The sequence below is a fragment of the Pteropus alecto genome, unplaced genomic scaffold, assembly GCF_000325575.1.
Source record: "Pteropus alecto unplaced genomic scaffold, ASM32557v1 scaffold379, whole genome shotgun sequence".
NCBI classification, from domain to species: domain Eukaryota; kingdom Metazoa; phylum Chordata; class Mammalia; order Chiroptera; family Pteropodidae; genus Pteropus; species Pteropus alecto.
Window position 1 is genome coordinate 1,182,480 of NW_006443129.1, and position 16,175 is coordinate 1,198,654.

A 16,175-nucleotide genomic window follows, 5' to 3' on the forward strand; every position below is an offset into this window, starting at 1 on the left:
TCATTTTGATAACTAATGAAGAAGGCACCGGAGTCAAATGTATATGTATGGAAGTGCTATTTCCAAGGAGGTTTATTGTTAATAGAGTAACTAATTTCAGACTGGAATTAATAGCACACCACCATGGAAAACTCCTTTTATTTTCCTTTGTCTCAGGACCCTATGAAAACAAAGCATGGTGATAAGCAATAACCAGTTATGATAGTGAGCAAAGCCTACAAAAAGTATATGTTTGGAGAAACAAACCAAACAATTGACCATGATTATGTAATTATTCAGAATATTAGAAGCATTGTATTTCAAGTCAGAAAACTTGGGTCATGAGCTACCTCTCAGCATTCTTTGAAAACTATGGCCTTAAATCCCTTGAGTTCATTGAACTTCATTTCTGTTCCTGTGAAATGAAAACCAGAAGAGCTGGCATTTACTAAGCACTTACCCACATGCTATGTACTATTTTCAGTGTTTTAAATGTATTGATTCATTCAATCCTCAAAACACCCTAAGGGGATGTATTACCTCCATTCCCCTTTTACAGATGAATAAATGATGATACATAAATTATTTTGTGTTAAAATTAGTTAAAATAATTTATTTCTTCTAAGTACCACACTAGCCAGCATTAACAAAACATTTAAAATATTATGATAGAAAAAATTATGAAGATATTTCAAGAGATTATATTTTTATTCCTCTATTTCTAGTAGTGGATACAAGCTCCCTTGTATCCTTGTTAAATAATTTTAACACAAAATAATTTATGTATCTTAAATTGTTATGGTACAAATAATAATTTGTCCAAAGTCACACAACTGATGAACCCAGGAGGATCTGACTCCAGAACTCATGCTCTTAGGTTGGGAGTGCTTTTAAGCCACAGATGAGATAACAAAAATGAAAATTTTTTGTAATCTATTGTGCTAAATACACTAAAGTATAGACATATTATTATTAAAGTGTGAATAATTAACACATGTCCTATTTTCCTTTTTGAACTTATCTTTGAAGTAAATAGAGTAAGCTAACTTCCCAAATCAGCTAAAAACCAGGTCACGTGCTCAGACTTGGCCCACTGAGAAACTATATGGGAGAGAGTGAAGAGAGTGAAATCCTGATATTTGTTTCCTTGACTTCCTTCCTACAGCGTTATTTCTGGCTGGCTGTGTTCCTAGCTGGCAGGTCCCTTTCAGGCAGCATCTTCCTGACTTTAGTTTTTTCTAGTTAACCACTGATTATATTCCATTAGGCACAAAGATAATAACAGTTGTTTTTATTTGGTTTTGGGAGGGGTGTTTTTATGTTTCTAGCTCTGCATTATCCCTATGGTTCCCCTACAACCTGCTCACACCTTTGTAAGTATTCTCTTTTATAAACTCTTTCTAAATTGTTTAAATTTGAGTGTACCATCTGGTTCCTGTTGGTAACCTAATTGGTGTGGTATACTTGCTGTTAGGAAGTATTTTGGAGAGTTTCAGATAATACTGGCAAATGAATACAACTGTTAACTAAAACATCTATATTAAAGAAGAATAAAAATATTTCAGTGAAAAGTCTGTCTCTACTATACATATAATCTTGTAAAATATTTAGTACATTTAAAATACACCAGACCAAAACCAAAAGGCAGTATAGCATGCCCATGCATATCCAGTCTGTGATTTTTTTCGAACTTACTTTCTTATATTACATAGCATTACTTTCACACTTCTTAAATAATTCATATATACTTTTATAAATTCACTGCACTGACTTCAGAGCTCAAAATTTACATGTTCTTTGTTTGACAACATTACCATATGTTAGTAAACACTGAATCCATCTGGAATATTTTAAGCCTTTTCCTAATAATATTGTAAAGAATCAAATGCTAGAAACTACCTTTCTTTTTTCAAAGACAAATGTCAGCTAATCTCAGCTTGAAGATATATTTTAATTTCTATGGTCTTCATTGTATTTTGTTTTTCAAAAAAAGAAAACAGACTAGTACACATTGACATTTTAAAGTGTGGGACTATATCATTTCTGCTTCTACTACAATATTGTGTTTGGATAATTTTGAAACATGTTTACTCCTTTATAAATATATATCAAGAGAAGTTAAGAGTACTTCATCATGTATAAATTTATTGAATTTAAAAATATAAATGTCTGTGCAAAGATAAGTAGCATTTTTATTTTCATGAACCATATTGCATAACTAGTGTTTTTTCTTTCTTACCTTGTAAATCATGTATACTAGTCAAGGCTAATAAAATATTTTTATTGGATATATATTTGCTACATCTTTATTCATTGAAGAATTTACTCTGTTTCAGTGGTGATATGTTTTCAGAATGAATGAATTAGTGAAATGAAATATAAAATAGATGCATTAAAAAAAAACACTTTTTCCACATTCCAACTTCATCTGTCAGTTAACCTCTTTAAAATCTCTAGAGAGGTAGACAAGAAAGGGAAATAAAAGGCATCCAAATTGGAAAGGAAGAAGTAAAACTCTCGCTATTTGCAGGTGACATATAGAGATACTATATAGAGAGACCCCTAAAGATTCCACTAAAAAACTGTTAGAATTAATCAATGAATTCAGTAAAGTATCAGGTTATAAAATAAATATTCAGAAGTCAATGGCATTTTTATACAGCAATGAACTTTCAGAAAGAGAAATTAAGAAAATAATCCCATTTATAATTGTGTCGAAAATTACAAAATACCAAGAAAGTAGAAGATCTGCTTTCAGAAAATTATGTCATTGAAAAAAGAAATTGAAGAAGATACAAATAAATGGAAGCATATACCCTGTTCATGGATAGGAAGAATCAACATTGTTAAAATGGCCATACTACCCAAAGCAATCTATAGATGCAATGCAATCCCTATGAAAATACCGATGACATTTTTCAGAGAGCTAGAACAAATAATACTAAAATTTATATGGAGCCATAAAAAAACCCGAATAGCCACAGCAATCTTGAAAAAGAACAACAAAGCTAGAGGTATCACACTACCTGACATCAAACTGTACTTCAAGTCTACAGTAATCAAAACAGCATGGTACTAGCATAAAAACAGACACATTAATCAATGGAACAGAATAGAGATCCCAGAAATAAATCCATGTTCACTTAATATATGACAAAGGAGATAAGTATATACAGTGGAGTAAAGACAGTGTTTCAATAAATGATGTTGGGAAAATGGGACAGATACATGCAAAGAAAAGGAGCTGGACCACCTTCTTACACCATATACAAGAATAGACTCAAAATGGATTAAAGACTTAAATGTTAGACCAGAAACCATAAAACCTCTAGAAGAAAACATAGAGGGAAAACTCTCTGATATTACTAACAAGAATTTCTTTTCAGATATATCTCTTTGGGCAAGGGAACAAAAGAAAAAAATAAACAAATGGAACTACATCAAACTAAAAAGTTTTTGTACAGCAAACGAAACCATCAACAAAACAAAAAGACAATCGATTGTTTGGGAGAAGATATTCGCTAATGATACATCTGATAAGGGATTAATAACCAAAATATAGAACTTATAAAACTAAAAAAACAAATCCAATTAAAAAGGGGGCAGAAAACCTGAACAGATATTTCTCCAAAGAGAAAATATAGATGGCTAACAGACATATGAAATGATGCTCAAGGTCGCTAATCATCAGAGAAATGCAAATTAAAACCACAACGAGATATCACCTCATACTTGTCAAAATGGCTATCATCAATAAATCATAAAACAGCAAGTGCTGGCGAAGATGCAGAGAAAAGGGAACCCTCATACATTGTTGGTGGGATTCCAAATTGGTACAGCTGCTATGGAAAACAGTATGGAGTTTTCTCAAAAAATTAAAAATGGATATACCTTTTGACCCAGCAAATGCACTTCTGGGTATTTATCTAAAGAAAACCAAAACAACAAAGATCTGTGTACTCCAATATTTATGGCAGCACAATGTACAATAGCCAAGATATGGAAGCAACTTAAATGCCTATCAACAGACAATTGGATAAAGAAATTATCATTCATATATACAATGGAATATTACTCAGCCATTAAAAAAAAAAATGAAATCCTACCATTTGCAGTGACATGGATAGACCTAGAGGTTATCATGCTAAGTGAAATAAGTCATATGATTTCACTTATATACAGAATCTAAGGAACAAAAAAGAACAAATTAATCAAAAACAGACTCACAAATACAGTGGACAAGTTGGTGACAAACTGAGGGGAGAGGGTTTGGGGGGCTCAGAGAATGGGGTGAAGGGTTAAAGAAGTACAAATTAGTAGTTGACAGTTGGTCACGGGGAGGGGGAGCATGGCGGAAAGAATGCAGTTAGCATCAATATGATGGCTAGGTGGAGGGCCAGGAGAGGGAGGGAGCAATTGGGGAGATCGTTTTATGAACTATATAGATGTCTAACCAATGTACTGTATACTTGGAACTAATTTAAACAAATAAATTTTTAAAAAATGAAAAAAAATTCTCTAGAGAGGCATACCAGTAAGCATTCATTTATTCATTCTTTGAACATCCATGTATTAGTTTCTTATATGCCAGGCACAGTCCCAGGTGCTTGATATAACAATCGCTATATTCAGGTGGGAAACATAATAAACAAGTAAATAAATGAATAAAAGTTTTACTCATTGTGATTACTACTAAAAGTAAAATAACCTTGTAGCTATAAAAGACGGGTTGCCTATCTGATACAGAAGTCAAAGAAAGTTTCTTTAAGAATTGACATTTAAACTGATATCTGAAGAATGAAAATAAACCCAGCCATGTGAACAGCATTCCAGAAACAAGAAAAAGCATTTGGCTATGAGCCAAGAAAATAGCTTTCCATATCTTGACAGAGGACATTTGTAGCTAGACTATAGTGAATGAAAGAGCAAAGTCACAATAAAATGGTGGAATTTGGGGGTGCCAGAACATGCAGGTGAGAAGTTTAGATTATATTTTAAGTTCTTTTTTGGAAGACATTGAAAAATTCAAACAGGAGGTGAAATTAATTGAATTACCTCTTTAAAAATTGAGTCTGGTTGCAGGGGAAGGGACTGAGTGGGGTCAAGCATGAAAGGAAAGAAATCAGAAGACTCCTTAGTTCAGTGAGGAGATAAAGGTGGCTTGGGCAATGGAGATGGAGAGAAGTGAATGGTGTCAAGCTATATTTTGAAAGTAGAGCTAACAGGACTTGCTGACTATGGTTGGGATATGCGGGATCAAGGAAATTTAGGAGTCATGATTGACTCTCCAGTTTCTGGCTTTAGCAACTGGGTAAATGGTTAGTTCCAGTTACTAATATGGGGAAGACTGAAGACAGTCAGATTATGACAGACTAGGCCCAGGTGGCCAGCATCAGCTTCTTGCCATAAGTCTAATATGATTCTCATCTTCGCTTCCATTTCTTGCTCCTTGGACTTCTATGTTTTATGTAATCCATGAGTCCTATTGATTGATATAGAGATATATTTTATGGCTGTAATTTAATTTCTCTCTCTTTATGACATTTATATACTAATAATCAATGTATCTTTTCTATATTTTATAGGTTTTAAACAATACCTAGAGTTACAGCTCCAGTTATTTACCAAATTTAGAGTATGTTACTTTTATTTTTAAACTGCTAATATATAATGACAAGCTACCAGGTGAAAAAAAATCAGATTTTTCAATATTTTATTCTCTCTGTAATGATGGTGGATTTATGAAAGCAAGAACTGTATATAAAACATTTTAGCCCCCATAGTGCCTAACAATAGGACACAAATAACTGTCGATTTGGAATTGACAACAAAGCATTAGCATGATCCTTTTATCCTCCCCACTGCTTCTTCCAGCACTTTCTGTTTTCAGCGATATGATGTTTGCAGCTTGTATGGTAGGAAACAAACCTAACTGAGGTTTCAAATTTATCATCTGCTACTTGTGATAACTATCTGGTGCACAAAAAGAGACTTTAGTGCTTTCATTTATGAAGAAGGTAATTGGATTCTGCCAAGGAATACTTTCCATCTCAATTTTCCTGAAAATTAACACAAGAAGAAATATTGCTAATTGTTCTAATTCATTCACTTATCATATAAGAATGCTGACTGTATGCCAATTTTAGGAAAATAAATATGAATGAGAGAAATTTCCTGACCTCAAACAATTCGTAGTATAACAAGGAAAAGGTATAGTCCCAACATATTTCTCTGCTAAGTTGTTCCTTGCCACTCTTATAGTGTTGCTATATGGTAGATGTATCCAGCAAGTTAGCTATACTTTGTAATTTGCATACCATGTAAGGCAAAAGTGAACTTTAGGGTTCTTGTTAGAGAATATTTATTCAATACTAACTAATATCATGTTATTAGTTTAAATGCTATGGAATCTAAAGTAGAGGAGGAAATACGTAGAGGCTATTATATATTAAAGGGTTTTAATTTTATTTTATTAGCTTTAACATCATAGTTTGCCTAACTCCATTCAGGATGACAAATGAACATTTTCTAGCACTTACTCTGTGCTAAGCATTGTGCTTTGTGTATTAAAAATGTTATCTGATTTACATCTTTGAAGCAATATTGTTGCATTTACAATCACAGTTTTTCATGGGAGAATCTGAAGTTTAGAATTTAAATAAGTAGTGCAAGATCATGTAGCTAATGAGAACAGGAACTGGGATAAGATTTACTTCCTCTTCTAGATTCTAAAGAATTCTAATTCCTTCTGTTTCTGAAGTCATGAGAAGGATGACAGATGAAAACCCTGGTTCTGTCAATAACTGAATTTTACTGTAATTAAATATGGTTAATCCATGCAAGAAGATCCACAATTATTTCAGGGATCCCTGGGTCCTAAAGCCATTTTATTTATCATAGCTTTCACATAGCATTTTAGCTAATATGTTTTATGTTAAAGGTACAGCAAATTTAAACTTTATGTCAATTTTTAAATTCATTTCTTAAAAATAAGCATATAAAGAAAGATGTACGGAAAAGGAAATTCTCATACATTGCTGGGGAGTATATCAATTGGTACAATCATTCTGGAGAGCAAGATAGTGTGAAGATGTGTATATACTTCCTATAATCTAGCAAATCTTTAGTAAAGATTGACATTTAGTAAATCTTTAGTAAAGATTGGCATTTTAAATAAATTATCATATGTACCCAAGGAGATGTAGGCAGAGATATTCAATGGAGCATTGGTTTCAATGGTAATAATTTGAAAAGGACCCACATTTTTATCAATAAAAGAATAAGTAATTAACTTTTGGTAGAGTCATGCGATGAAATATTATACAGCAGTTAAAGTGAATGAACCAGATGCACAATAAACATATTTAGAACTTTAGAAAATAAAACAGTGACTTAAAAGTATATGTACATAAATAATTCAAGTAAAGTATAAATCACTCCAAATGATACTATATTATTCTATATTATATTTCATACTATATTACATAATATATAATATAATATATAGTATTGTTACATGTCATTCTTATATCATGTGTTACAAATAACATTATAAGTATGCATTTTTAATTTATATATATGCTTATAGTAAGAATATGAAAATATTGATGAAAAATATACCTTCCAACTTCAGGTTAATGGTGTCTTTGGGGTTAAAAAAACAAGAGAATTTGATTAAGGAGGTTACAGAAGAGACTCATTTATCTGAATTTTTTTATTATTATTACATAAAAACAGATGGAAACCAAATCCTTTCAATGTTCTCATTTGTTAAAACCAAGTAGTAGTATATGGATATCCATTATGTTATTGCACTTTTCTATTTGCTTGTATTAAATTTTATGATAAACAGAAGATTTGCACTTGAAATTCTCTTCTTAAGAACATTTTTGTTTTACATTATAAACAAGATTTGTATCATCATTTTTTGTTAGTAATTCCTATTTATAAAATGTAATTTTGGAGCAAAAAGTTTATTCCTATTCTGTCTTTGAAATGTATGTTTTTATATTAAATGTCTATAACAAAGTTAAGAAAAAACACTTTGGATGACATATAGTTATTCATTCTTTTGGCAATTTAAAAAATGCACCATATCTATGATCTCACATTTCTGAAATTCAGCCGTGTGATGGCAGCTTGGTCATAAAATATCAATCACAACAACAGGCTATAAGTATAAGCTGGTGACATTACTCTTTTCCAATGAGTTGAGTAGTTAAAAAATTTTAAGTTCCCAGCTACTGGATCATTCTATATCTTTGTTAATAAGGAAAATAAGTCATTTTAAAAGATAAGGTAAAATTAGAATATTATTGCACAAGTCATTTACTTTTGAAGTCAGAAAATTGATCCAAGAATGTCTTGTTATTTGAGTTCATCAAATACAAAGTCAGTAACTAGTCAGCCTTTTAGGAAGTAGTGCCAGTAATAAGAAATTCTGCTTTTGAGATATTATAATGTGATTTGAAAGATAGAGATGATCATTTTTAAAAGAAAATGCCATTTGATTCTGAACTTATCTTTTATTATAACTGTCATTACAACTAAGACTTCATATATTATAGCCAATTTTAGAAGACATACAACTATCTCATTTTATATCCTGTGTAACACAAAGTTTTCTTCTCTATAAAAAAAAATTATTTTGCCTTTTTTTAATAAATCAGTTGTCTTCGCTGTGTAAAATTATTGAAAATAACATATGAAAATTTGTTAGATATATAATTCTTAAAAACAAAAAAATATTAAGGTATTGTTTTACTATTAGATCTATGGCCTTTGTTTTTCACTGGAGATAAAACTTTTCAAAACTTTTTCAGAGACCAAAATATGTTTTCCAATTTTGTTTTTCTTTACTTGGAAAAATAATAGTTATTTGAACTCCTGTTTCAATACTTTCTATGCTCTAGGCTCATTTTATATTTTAAAGGATTAAAAGAAAAGTTAAGACAAAATTCCAAACTTTGTAAAACTCCCATTCCTAATATCAAATTAATTCTTATTTCCTGCTTCCCAAATTCACAAGTGCTGTCATAATTCTCCCAGTCATCCAGATTCAAAACCTTTTCTCTCCTACTCTTTTGCTTCTTTCACCTTTAAAATCCTCACTCTTATCTATCAATTAGGAATCAGTTACCAAGTTAACCAAATTCTTTTAAAAAAAACTCTTTCCTAGGCTCCCCTTGCCTCAAGCCTGGATTACTTTAATAGTCTTCTAAATGTTATCCTTGATGCTATTCTTCTCTCATCTTGACAATATGCCCACATGCACTACTTTTTTCCTCACACTTTTCTCTACCAGATTTAAATATTTACCCTGTTCTCTACTGATATTTACAACTTCTTATTTTCTGGCTTTTTAAACTTTGCATGGTTTTGTCAATAATTCTTACAAAACTTAATGCTTTTACAGGACAAATATTTATTGAACACCTACTAGGTGTTAAGCCTGCAGACACTGGGTACAAAACAGTGAACAAAGCAAAGAATGGTTTTTACCATATCACCCTTTTTAATCTCTGTTTTTCTTGTTTCTCCACAAAGTAAAAGGCATCTTTTATCCCCAGCTAACAAAACCTGGGAGTTCACAAAGTTTGGAAAACAGTTACAATGCTTTCTACATAGACTGGTCATCCCATTACATAGGCATTTATTTTTCTCATTGCATAATAAAGGGTATATTCAAAAAACAGTGTGTTAATCATTAAACTACCTCCTCTCACTTCTGTTTCTGATTTAAGAAAATCACTGAGAAAATATGAAGGAGAAGAACTCAGTGAATTCCATAATAATTATTATGTTAAACTATGTAGCCAAATGGCAACTTTACCTCATTCAATTCCTATCAACTCTTGAATTAGGATGAGAAGGAGGAAGGGACTGAGGTGGCAAAAACTATTGAGTAAAATTTATTAAATATACGTTTTCTTTTTCTTTTATTAATTTCATAAACTAGATTATCTGTGCATATTATAGGTAATATTTCTCTGCTTAATTCCCTGAAAACGTTAAGTAGCATGTAAATAAAAAATTGTTTTAAAAATTGAACCCTTATTACAGATATAAAATTAGTGCTTGAAAAGATTAATAATGGAATATTGCTCAGCAGCTAAAAGGAATAAACTAATCTATGCACCAACATGGATGAATCCAGTTTATTATGCTGAAAGAATCCACATGAAGAAAGATTACATACTATATGATTCATTTATATAAAATTATATAAAACACAAACTAACCTATGATGCAATAAAGCAGATGAGTAGTTGCCTAGGGGCAGTGACAGAAGAGGGATTACAGAGGTGCAAGGAGACTTTTGCTGGTAATAAAAATATCCAGTATCTCAATTGTAGTGATCACTTCACGGGTGTATACATAACTCGAAATTTATCAAATTGTGCAATTTAAATATATATATAGTTAATTATATATAAGGTATAGTTCAATTAGAGGAAAAAATTGAATAATGTTGAGATAAACACAATTCAGATTTTTTTCCCCAAAAGTACTCATTTTAGTAACACAAAGGTGTAGAATCACTTTACAATGGTAAATTGACCAAAAATATAAATAAATAAATAAAATAAGCTAGCTTCTGATTGGAAGATCATCTAGCTTGCAGAACCGGCCCATCACATGTTCCAATTTTGCTTTAAAATGTCCAGAAGACACTTATAAAAACATGCAATACGATATCTTAGATAGCTTATACTTACCCAATCAAAATAAATAAGACAAAATAAATTTTCGAATAGAAATATACCTGAAAGCATTGAGGTAAATAAAACACATAAGAATTTTTTTCTCAAAATATAGCTATTATATAAAAGATAAGCATAATAATGAAAATAATAGCTTATTAATTATTGATGCCGATTATATCCTAAGTACTGAGCTAGTCACTTTGTACAGATTATCTCCCTAAAGCCCCACAACAACCCTCTGAGGTAGATGTTATTAGTATTCCCAGTTTATAGATGAAAAATTAAGGTATAAAGAAAGTAAGTGAATTACCAAGAGTTAAGCTGCTGAGTCAGAATTCAAAGTAAGGAAATCTAACTCCAGATTTGACTTTTTAAAATCTGACATTATACGCCCCTATTAATTAAATTAGGCCATATCACACTTATGGAAAATAAATGTTCAATGAAAGTGAAGAGACAACATTCTATTTTCCCTATATTCCTGTGTCTTCCTCATGAGAATAATCATATGAATACTCAAAAACACTTTCTATTATTAGCAAGTGAGAATATTAGCAGGCTTAGAGGTTTTGATAATGCATATATTATATGCAAATACAACATTTTGTTAAGACAAAAATATTAGATGTATTCTGGAACATCAAATAATCATGCCTAATTAAATAATCTTTAGTAGATTATGAGCTATGGTTATTTTTTAGTTGACCAAATTAAGATCCCTTCACTATTTGTGGCTCAAAAGACTGCTTAACACTTAGCCTAAACATTGGAAGCATTTATAAAGACATTTGGTTCATATTCAGATAAAGAATTAAGTCACTCATTGTTTTATTATTTTTCCAGTAGATGCTCAGATTTATATCAGAACTAAAATGTGGATTTACAAATGAAAGAAAGCAGAATCTTATTTTATATACTATAAATGTCCATAATGTTAACTACTTAGAAATGTATGTTTTACACAAACTGTTATATAGATGATGAGCATTTTTTAAATGATATTCTGATGAGCATATTAGCAAAAGATTTAAATTACAGTAACTGATTTCAACATCTTCAGTAAATGCCAAGAAACATAGCTTTTACAGCAAGCTCATGGAAATGTTTAAATAAAATATTCATGATTTCTCTACTAAAAGAAAAACCTATTATGGTCTTGTTTGACAGAGGATGACCTTTGCTTCAATAAGTTCCCATCTTTACTGTAACTTAGTGTTTAGATGTCCTGCTTAGATGAATAAAACATAGTATTTTGTTCTTTATGTTTTCTAGTATATATGATAATTAATAGAAAGGAAGGCTTTGAAGTTTTAAAATGAAGTAAATGGGTTTAAAAAAAGTCATTAAGAAATCTTTGAAAATCAATTTCCCAGCAGGAAATTTGTCAAAGCAATTAGGATCCCCCCTGACTTGGGCAAACACAGTAGTGCTCAATTGATGTGCTCTTTCAAATAACTAAAGCACTTTTAACTTTAATGATCTGTGCTAGTCATACAGTCAACCACTTGATGGCTTCTACAAAGATAGATCAATGACTCAGTTATATATTAAAAAAACCCTTTATGAAGATAAAATTCAGTCAAATATACTACAGTTTCTAATATTGTGAAAACAAAACAAACAGGGAAACATGAAATGGGTAATTTTTCACCAAATATACTTTAGATTCAATCTATCTTTAATTTTAGTATTTATGCTTCTAGCTTTAGTTTTGGTATTCCTTGAGAAGAAAGATAGTATTATTTCTACTGAGGTATTTTCAGAAAATAGTGGCAATTAAGGTAAACAAGAAATCATCTATTTGTATCTGAAAGTGTGCTAAAACAACAATCTATTCCACTACATCCTGTTAGCAAATAAGGTATCATCAGGAACAAAGAAAAATGCCACACTAACTTATGTGGTCATAGGGCACCATGGCTACATTTAATCAGTAATGTACTTAATAGTCTGGCCCAGTATTGAAAGATTAATTAGGACCTCAATATGTAGATGTAGGGTATAAAGTGTAGAGTAATGTTTTTTTTTTATAAAAATCTCTCTGTAAAATCATGTGAAATTTGATTTTACTAGAGACATTGACATCACATGCCCCCAGACAAAAAGTGATTGTGTCCTTGTTATAGAAATTATATATGTCTTCTGCCAAAACTTTCTGATGTATAGTGGACACATCCAGAAACACTGAGAAAAAAGCATTACCCATATTTGATTAACAAGAAATTATAGATTTAAAACAATTAAAATGCAAGGTTATATTGAGATTGTTTATTGAAAACACAGGTCCTAAAAATTAAATTCTAGCATACTGGCATTATGTCTAGCCTAGTGTTGTTCTCAATTAATCAGGTACCAGTGGGTAACATGAGATTTATATATGTTCAATGGTATACAGTTAATGTAATCTGGAGAATTCCAAAAATGTATATTAGTTTGAATAAATGTTTGAATTTTCTGGCCTCATTTTCTAGATCAACAGTCCTCAAAATATTTCTGAAAATGATTAGTTCTATGACATGCTTTTCAAAAAAGTGGTTCCTTGCTCAATTAAGTTAAGGAAACATGCATATTATATGACTATCTTCACTACAGATCGACCTTAGTTATTATGGTTCGACTTATGATTTTTCAACTTTATGATGATGTGAAAGCAATATGCATTCAGGTGCAACTGTACTTCAAATTTTGAATTTTGATCTTCTCCTGGGTTAGCAAGGTGTGGTACAATATCTCTCATAATGATGGGCAGCAACAACAAGATGATTTTGTCCAATTGCAGGTAGTGTAAATGTTTCAACATTAATTGTATATCAAGATTACCTATATACTAATAATTCTATCTGTAACTATTTAAATGTACTCCTATCACAAAACAGTATTGTAAAAGAGTTTGTAATAAGACATAGTATGCACTTAGGTAAGAAAATCCCCCCCAAAAAAAGGAAAAAAAGAGGTGAGAAATTTAGACCCAGGTTTATTTTAAAGATCCGCTATAGAGCTTTGCTCCCTAAACTGTGTACTCTAAATGAGTTCCCTCTAGTTCCTTGCAAATATCCTTTTATCTAAACTTTCCTATACATTACCATAAAATGGAACATATATATTATATATATAAGCATTTCAGTCATACTCTCATGAAAAAAACATCTGAACCAACAATACCATCTACAATTACAGATGGTCCCTGACTTACAATGGTTCAATTTAATAATTTTTGAGTTTACAATAGTGCAGAAGCAACATGCACAGTAAATTACATGAGACAGATAACACTTCATTATAAAATAGTCTTTGTGTTAGACAATTTTGTTCAAGTGTAGACTAATGTAAGTGTTCTGAGCACGTTTAAGGTAGGCTGAGCTAAGCTATGATGTTTAATAAGTCGAGTATATTAAGTGCATTTTCAACTTATGATATTTTCAACTTAAGATGAGTTTATTGGAGTATAACCCCATGATAAGTTGAGGAGCATCTATATACTACTAACATTGAAGCCATGCCCATGGCGTTGAAACTGTCAAGGAAAAAAAATTTCCTTTACTCTCTTTTGTTCATTGTTTGGGGGTCTGTAAATTAAATTTACAAAGTACAAATTACCAAGAGAAAGACAAATTTTTATTCATGTACATAAATAGGAGTTCACAGAAAAAAAAATGACTTAAGAGATGATTAGAATTTAAGACATAACACATCTTAACAGGAGAGAAGGAGAGGGACAAAGTTACTTATGGGAAATCAAATGACTTTTAGAAAAGATAAATGGGGCCTTAGAAGAATAGATGGAAGGTGTAGTTTTTCGACAATGTCTGTTTAGGTGATTTCTTATGCTGGTGTTAACTTCTCCTTCCTAATGCTAGGAGTGAGTTCTCCCTGGTTGCAAAATTCCTGGGGAAGGGATTTATGACAGTTGAATTTTGAGGGAGGCTCTGCTTTTAGACAAGTAGAGTTTGAAAGAAAAAAAATAGTTAGTGTTATATTCTGGATCCCTTCAAAACTCAAATAGACAATGACATACATAAAGTGTAGAAGGAAGTAGAATAAACCAAAATGAGGGGAGATAGTGACTGAAGTTTAAAAAAAAAGTAATCTGAGCAAATTATTCTCAAGTTTTTCTGAAGCACAGCTTCTGGCACAGAAACATCATTGTGGGTATCTGAGAAACAAAATATTCAATAAGCAGAGGTCATTTCTTAGTGGACTTATGATGTGGACCAATTTTTAACCTAATAGACCAGTTCTCTTTGAGCGAAGATTTGTCTTCCCTAGGAAGCAGACAAAATTATGCAACTAAAGGCAGCAAAGATAAATATATACAAATTAATATATACATAATAAAAAAAACTGCCCATCAGTTGAAATTGATTTCTTAAGTCAAAACAGAAGACCATGATAAGAATTATAGTAAATGACATAATTCTAAAATTATTAAGGACAATAGTACAAACCTTAAGGCTGACACTCAAAATACTTAAAAATTTTATGGCATAGACATTAACCAGATAGAAGAGTATCAACTGTAGACCATTGATATAGCCGTGATAGTGTGTGCCAGCTAATGTCAGCATTGCAGCATCAGATCTTTCTATTTCCTTATTTTTCTATTATTTCCCTTACACTGACTTTGAATTCTAATATTCAGAAATTGCGTGTTGCTGAAGCCTAATATTTTGGGTTTTTTTTTGAAATTAACATTACATTTTATGCATTTTTATGTATAATCTACAATTAATTGTAATTAATACTAAGAAAATAAATAATACTTGGTTGTATAAACTCACCTTGCAAATGTGTAGACTAAAACAATTGAGTTTTGTCCATACGCTGTTTTCTCTAGAAACAGAATTTAGGAAAAAGAAAAAAACAAGTTTATTTTGCACATCATGTTGCATTTTAAATGAAGTATAAAATGTGGCAATGATTTGCATTATTCATTATGAATAATAATTAGATCACTTATAGTTTTAAAAATCTTTGTAATCCCATTAACTTCTGCAATAAATATAGAGCAATACAATTTGGCTTGTTAACAGAGTAGTCACAAAAATCAGCAACAAAAAGTGTAACATATGTACTGAATGCCTTCGAAGCTACTGTGAGAACACGAAGTAGAAATTACGAGCTAGCAGGCAATATGAGACAACACAAGCTTCTCTGCATGCGGTCAATGATTTGTAAAAGACAATTACTAACTAGAGGAAACGAGAGGAAAATACAGGGCCCGGCCAGGTGTTATTTTACGACAGAGATTTACGCTGCTATTTGGTCAATGATGAGAACAATATCACCCATATCCTCAGGAAGCTATGAATGTTTCAAGGCAGCAGTGGGCGTACCTGGCTACTTGTCCTATGCAAAGATAGCCTCCATCAAGGAAGAATTGATTTATTCCTCTTGGCTTGAACCAGAAACAATGCCAATGAATCTGCTGTTGCATTGTATTATTTCTTTAAAGAGAGAACAAAAGCAGTTTCACAGTCCATTTTTGGTGCA

At 31.2% G+C, this 16,175-nt stretch overlaps 1 protein-coding gene across 1 annotated transcript in view; it reads left to right on the top strand.

Moving 5' to 3' along the window:
* Positions 1–16,175, top strand: part of EPHA6 (EPH receptor A6) — an 809,212-nt gene that overhangs the window by 464,706 nt on the left and 328,331 nt on the right.